The sequence below is a fragment of the Monodon monoceros genome, unplaced genomic scaffold (assembly GCF_005190385.1).
Source record: "Monodon monoceros isolate NGI ecotype Baffin Bay Population unplaced genomic scaffold, NGI_Narwhal_1 Super_Scaffold_22, whole genome shotgun sequence".
Lineage (NCBI taxonomy): Eukaryota > Metazoa > Chordata > Mammalia > Artiodactyla > Monodontidae > Monodon > Monodon monoceros.
This window is the reverse complement of record NW_021703779.1, coordinates 44,490,502-44,497,426: the sequence shown is the minus strand read 5'-3', so window position 1 is coordinate 44,497,426 and position 6,925 is coordinate 44,490,502. Positions and strand designations below refer to the sequence as shown.

The 6,925-nt window shown below is 43.5% G+C and overlaps 1 pseudogene; it reads left to right on the top strand.

Moving 5' to 3' along the window:
* Positions 1–211: 211 nt before the first annotated feature.
* LOC114905793 lies at positions 212–5,433 on the top strand (annotated as a pseudogene).
* Positions 5,434–6,925: the final 1,492 nt, after the last annotated feature.

Below are 6,925 nucleotides of genomic sequence, written 5' to 3'. Positions count from 1 at the left end.
CCTACCATATATATATGGTACACACAGATTTTGGTAAAGAGTGGTTCTAGAAGAACAAAATCTTAAGCATGAATCTTCTGAATTAGTTCTGGGGTTTTGGAATTGGCTCTCTAATCCGATTAGACTTAAAAGCCCTAATGACTCTATTTCCAGGAGTAAAGAGAGAAGGATAATCCCTGGCATTATCTGGCAAAAGCCTGAGGAAACTATAATGGCCTCCCTGGAGGCAACTGTCATACAAGACAATGCTGATTCTCCTCAAGACTCACTCCCACTAATGCTCTTTGCTTCTAGACCTGTAACTAGACACAAGTCCCAGCAGGCCCCTAAAGGTCTGGTACAAAGTGTGACCCATGAGGAGGTGTGCTACACTCCAAAAGAACTACTTGAGTTTTCTAAGTTATGCAGACAGAAATCTGGGGAACATGTGTACGAATAGATACTAAAAATATCCATGGAATATGCAATAACGGTGGAAGGAACATATAGTTGTGTTAGGCTAAATTTATTGATATGGGTCCACTAAGCAGAGATTCTGCTTTTAATGTTGCATCTCAGGGAGTTAGAAAGGGCTCTAGTTTGGTTTGTTGGCTGAAACATGGACCAAAAGTGGCCCACAGTGAGTGAACTGGAAATGCTGGACCTGCTTTGGTTTAATGTAGAGGAAGGGATTCAAATGTTTAGGGAGACTGGAATGTTAGAATCATTTATGACCTACTCACCTACACTGGGGAGGGTCCTGAAGCCATACCTTTTACCAATACTGTGAGAAATAAGTTTGTGAGGACAGCCCCAGTATCCCTGAAGAACTTTGTGAATGCACTTTCTTTTTAGGCCACACATCACAGTAGGAACTGCGGTCACTGCATTGGAAAACCTAAATGCAATGGGAGTAATTGGATCCATGGGTGTCAGGGGCCAAGTGGTGCCACTCATCCACCAAAGGCAAAGTGGGTATGGTTGCTGTAATGGACAACAGAGTCAAAACAGTAATCAGAATAGTCTGACTCATGCAGACCTATGGCATTGGCTAGTTGATCATTGTGTTCCTACCAGTGAAATAGATAGGAAGTCTACCAAATTCTTACTTGATTTGTATAAGCAGAAAAGTTCTAGGCCAAGTGAACAAAAGTCTGGTCTGAATCATAAAAACAAAGTTGTGGTCCTTCAATCAATTCCCAGTTTACAGGCCTAGAAACCCCTGAATGAAGGGGAGACTGGAACTCCTTGAGGAAGGACCCTGGTACACTACCAAAAATTTATACTGTTAATCTTTTTCCCAGCCTTCCCCAAAGAGACCTATAGTCTTTTAACTGAGTAACTGTACATTGGAGAAAATAATCGGACCTTTCAGGAACTACTGGACACTGGCCCTGAACTGACACTGTTTCCAGGAGACTTGAAATGCCACTGTGGCCCACCAGTCAGAGTAGGAGCTTATGGAGGTCAGATGATCTATGGAATTTTAGTGCAGGTGTGTCTTACAGTGGGTTCAGTGGGCCCCCAAACCCATACTGTGGTTACTTCCCCAGTTCCAAAATGAATAATTAGAATAGACACAGTTGATCCTTGAACAATGCAGGGGTTAGAGGTGCCAACTCACCGCACAGTTGAAAATCCATGTATAACTTTGGACTCCCCCAGAACTTAACTACTAATAGCCTACTGTTGACCAAAAGCCTTACCAATAAAATAAACAGTCGATTAACACAATTTTGTATGTTATGTGTATTGTATACTGTATTCTTACAATAAAGTAGGCTAGAGAAAAGAAAATGTTGTTAAGAAAATCATAAGGAAGAGAAAATACATTTACGGTACTGCACTGTATTTGTCAATACTTAAGTTTATGTCGTCTGTTTACAAGATGAATCATCTGTCTGTCAGTACCTACGTTAATATTGTCTTATATGATACAAAACACTGTAACACTGTAGATGTTATATGTATTACTAACACTAGACATCAAAAATGAAAACATAATGTGAAAAAGGAATTCATATTTATTTACAGGTATAATGATTCATGCATTGATAATGAAGAAGCAGCAATATGATTGCTTTATGGTAGCCTAGCCTATACACTAATGAATGGTTATAAAATTTTGATGGCATTCAGTATTTCAGTTATGTTCATAGTACAGTATTGGGAACATAGTCATATTAAAAAAAAAAAAAACAACCCCGGACTTTCCTGGTGGTGCAGAGGTTGGGAATCCGCCTGCCAATGCTGGGGACACGGGTTCGAGCCCTGGTCCGGAAAGATCCCACATGCCACAGAGCAACTAAGCCCGTGCACCACAACTACTGAGCCTGCACTTTAGAGCCCACGATCCACAGCTACTGAAGCCCGCGGACCTAGAGCCCATGCTCCGCAACAAGAGAAGCCATCGCAATGAGAGGCCCGCACACCGCATCAAAAAGTAGCCCCCCGTTTGCCGCAACTAGAGAAAGACCCTGCGCAGCAACGAAGACCCAACGCAGCCAAAAGTAAAAATAAAATAAAATATAAATAAATTTAAAAAAACCACTTGTGATAATAGGCTGATTCACAGTTTCTCCAATCACGAGAGGGAGAGGAATATCATACAATAATGAAATTCTTTGAAAGCAAAGTTATAAAAGAGCAAGAAAACTAACACTTTATTCATTTTATATTAAATAGCACTCACCTTATGCATACGTAAGGATAGGTTATCCACTTCAATACTTCAATACAAGCCTTGCACACAATGTTCTACATGTATATTTTCGTATATTTATTTTTAAAAAATCCATGTGTAAGTGGACCCTACAGTTCAAACCTGTGTAGTTCAAGAATCAACTGTACTCAGCAGCTGGCAGAATCCCCACATTGGTTCCCTGACCGGTGGTGTGAGGGCTAATATGGTGAGAACAGCCAAGTGGAAGCCACTAGAACTGCCTCTACCTAGGAAAATAGTAAACTAAATGCGGTACTGCATTCCTGAGGGATTGCAGAGATTAGTGCCACCATCAGTGACTTGAAGGATGCAGGGGTGGTGATTCCCATCACAACTCTATTCGCCTTGCCTATTTGGCCTGTGCAGAAGATGTATGGATCTTGGAGAATGACAGTCAATTGTCATAAGCTTAACCAGGTGGTGACTCCAATAGTAGCTATTGTACCAGATGTGGTTTCATTGTTTGAACAAATTAACACATCCCTTGGTACCTGGTACACAGCTATTGATCTGGCAAATGCCTTTTTCTCCATGCCTGTCAATAAGTTTCACCAGAAGCAGTTTGCTTTCAGCTGGAAAGGCCAGCAATATACCTTCACTGTCCTACCTTCACAGGTACACCTTCACAGGCCTATATCAGCTCTTCAGCTGTATGTCATAATTTAGTCAGCTATGATCTTGTTTGCCTTTCTCTTCCACAAGATATCACATTGGTCCATTATGTTGATGACATTGTACTGATTAGGTCTAGTGAGCAAGAAGTAGCAACTACTCTAGGCTTATTGATAAGACATTTACGTGCCATGAAGTAGGAAATAAATCTGACAAAAATTAAAGGTCATTTTACATCAGTGAAATTTCTAGGGGTCCAGTGGGGTGGGGCATGTTGAGATATCCCTTCTAAGGTGAAGGATAAGATGTTGTATTCTGCCCTCCTACAACCAAAAAGAGGCACAATGCCTCTTGGGCCTCTTGGGATTTTGGAGGCAACATATTCCTCATTTGGGTGTATTACTCTGGGCCATTTTCTGAATGACACATAAAAGGTACTAGTTTTGAGTGGGGCCCAGAACCAAGAGAAGGCTCTGCAACAGGTCCAGGCTGCTCTGCCATTTAAGCCATATCATCCAGCAGATTCAATAGTGCTTGAAGTGTCAGTGACAGATCGGGATGCTGTTTGGAGCTTTGGGCAGGCTCATCTAGGTGAATTACAGCACAGGCTCTTAGGATTTTGGAGTAAAGCCCTGCCATCATCCACAGATAACTACTCTCTTTTTGAGAAACAGTTGTTGGCTTGCTGCCAGGCCTTAAGAGAGACTGAACGCTTCACTATGGCCACGAAGTCACCTTCACGGTGGAAATGACCCACCAAGCCAAGTTGGGCATACACAGCAACACTCCATCATCAAATGGAATTAGTACATATAATACCTGATCGGGCCCGGGCAGGCCCTGAAGGCACAAACGTCCACAGTCCCCAGTCCTCCTACACTGCCTTCTCTCCCCGAGACTGCACCTATGGCCTCATGGGGAGTTCCCTACGATCAGTTGACAGAGGAAGAAAAGTCTCGGGCCTGGTTTATAGATGGTTCTGCACAACATGCAGACACCACCCTAAAGAGGACAGTTACAGCACTACAGCCCCTCTCTGGGACATTCCTGAAGGACAGTGGTGAAGGAGATTCCTCCCAGTGGGCAGAACTTTGGGCAGTACTCCTGGTTGTTCACTTTGCTTGGAAGAAGAAATGGCCACACATGTGATTACATATCGATTCATGGGCTGTGGCCAATGGTTTGGCTGCATGGTCAGGCACTTAGAAAGAACATGATTGGAAAATAGGTGACAAGGAAATTTTGGGAAGAGGTATGTGGATAGACCTCTCTGAATGGGCAAAAACCATGAAGATATTTGTATCCCATGTGAATGCTCCCTAAAGCGTGACCTTAACAGAGGAGGATTTTAATAATCAAGTGGATAGGATGACCCATTCTGTGGACACCAGTCAGCCTCTTTCCCCAGCCACCCGTCTCATCGCCCAATGGGCTCATGAACAAAGTGGCCAAGGTGGCAGCAATGGGGGTTGTGCAGGGGCTCCGCAACATGAACTTCATTCATTAAAGCTGACCTGGCTACGGCCACCACCGAATAACCCATTTGCCAGCAGCAGAGACCAACGCTGAGCCCCCTCTACAGCACCATTCCCCGGGGTGATCAGCCTGGTGGCAGGTTGGTTACACTGGACCACTCCCAGCACGGAAGGGGAAGCATTTTGTCCTTACTGGAATAGACACTTAATCTGGATGAGGGTTTGCCTTCCCTGCACTTAGTGCTTCTGCTAAAACCACTATCCATGGACTTACAGAATGCCTCTCCACCATCATGGTATTCTATATAGCATTGCTTCTGATCAAGGAACTCACTCCATTGCAAATGAAGTGCAGCAGTGGGCCCACACTCATGGAATTCACTGGTTTACCATGGTCTCCACCATCTTAAAGCAGCTGGCTGCTTTGGAATGACCAGCTTTGGAATATGGAATGGCCCTTAGAGGACTCAGTTACATTGAGTAATACCTTGCAGGTGATAATACCTTGTAGGGCTGGGCAAGCTTCTCCAGGAGGCTGTATGTGCTCTCAGTCAACATCTAACATATGGTGCTGTTTTTCCCATAACCAGGATTCATGGATCCGGGAATCAAGGGGTGGAAATGGTACCTCTAGTGACCCATTAGCAAAATTTTTGCTTCCTGTTCTCATATTATGCTCTGCTGGCCTAGAGGTCTTAGTTCCTCCAGCAGACACAACAATGATTCCATTGAACGAGAAGTTAAGACTGCAACCTGTCCATTTTGGGCTCCTTACGCCTCTGAATCAGTAGGCAACGAAGAGAGTTACTGCGCTGGCCGGGGTAATTGATCTTGACTACCAAGGGGAAATTGGGCTGCTATTCTATAACAGAGGTAAGGAAGAGCATGTCTGCAATACAGGAGACGCCCTAGAGTATCTCTTGGTATTATATGTCCCATGATTCAAGTAAATAGAAAGCTACAACAACCCAATCCAGGCAGGATTAGTAATGGCCCAGACCCTTCGAGAATGAAGGTTTGGGTCACCCCTCCAGGTAAAGAACGATAACCACTTGTGCTTGTTGAAGGCAAAGGGATTATGGAACAGAGGAAGAAGGTATTTATGAACACCAGCTGTTACCACATGACCTGTTACAAAAATGAGGACTGTAACTGTCCTGAGTATTTCCTCCTTTTTTGTTATATGTTTGTGTATGTATAATACCTTTCTTTCCTTCCCTCTGTTAACCCCTTATCATGTAACATAAGATGTATTCACTTTATATCATAGTATTTAAGTATTGTTATTAACTTTGCATCATAGTATTTTAGTTACGGGATAATCAAGAAGAAGAGTAAACTTGACTCAAGGACTTTACCTTCTCTTCTGGGGAAGGACTTAGTGCATTTTTGGTGTACGCAGGATCCTTGTATCATGTTAGGTGGAAAGATGACCTTGTTACTGTCTTCATTTGGAGAGTAAGTATGACTTTAGGAGTTGTGTACAAGTGCCGAGTTGACCGGGCTGGGGGTAGATTTGTGATGGTTAATTTTATGTGTCAACTTGGAGGGTGTTTTGGATGAGATTAACACTTAACTCAGTGAACTCTGTGTAAATAGGTTGCCCTCCATGATGTACGTGGGCCTCATCTACTCAGCTGAAGCCTGAATAGAACAAGAACAACCTCCCCCAAGCAAGAGGGAATTCTCCAGCAGGCGACCTTCAGACTTCATAATGTACCATCAGCTCTTCTGGGTCTCCAGATTGCCAGCCTTTGGACAGAAACTGTACCACTGGCTCTCCTTCATTTCTAAGCTGCTAGCCCACACTGCAGATTTTGGACTCACTAGTCTCCAGAACTGTGTGTGGCTGTGCATTGCAACGCTCACTTCATCCCCACCCTGTAACTGCAATAAAAATCCAAGTCAGTCTCCTTTCCTGTTCTCTCAAGACATTTTCAAACCAGCTTTGGAAGCCTGTCCTGCTCTCTCCATAAAACCTTTTTCTGTGAGTAATAAATCTTTGAATATCCTCATGGTGTGTTAGTAGTATCATCAGTCTTGACATCTGAACCAAATTTTGGATGGAGGTCCATTGTGTCTTTAGAGTGCCCACGACTGGTGGCCTCTGTTTACAGAAAGACTTCCTAGCTGGACA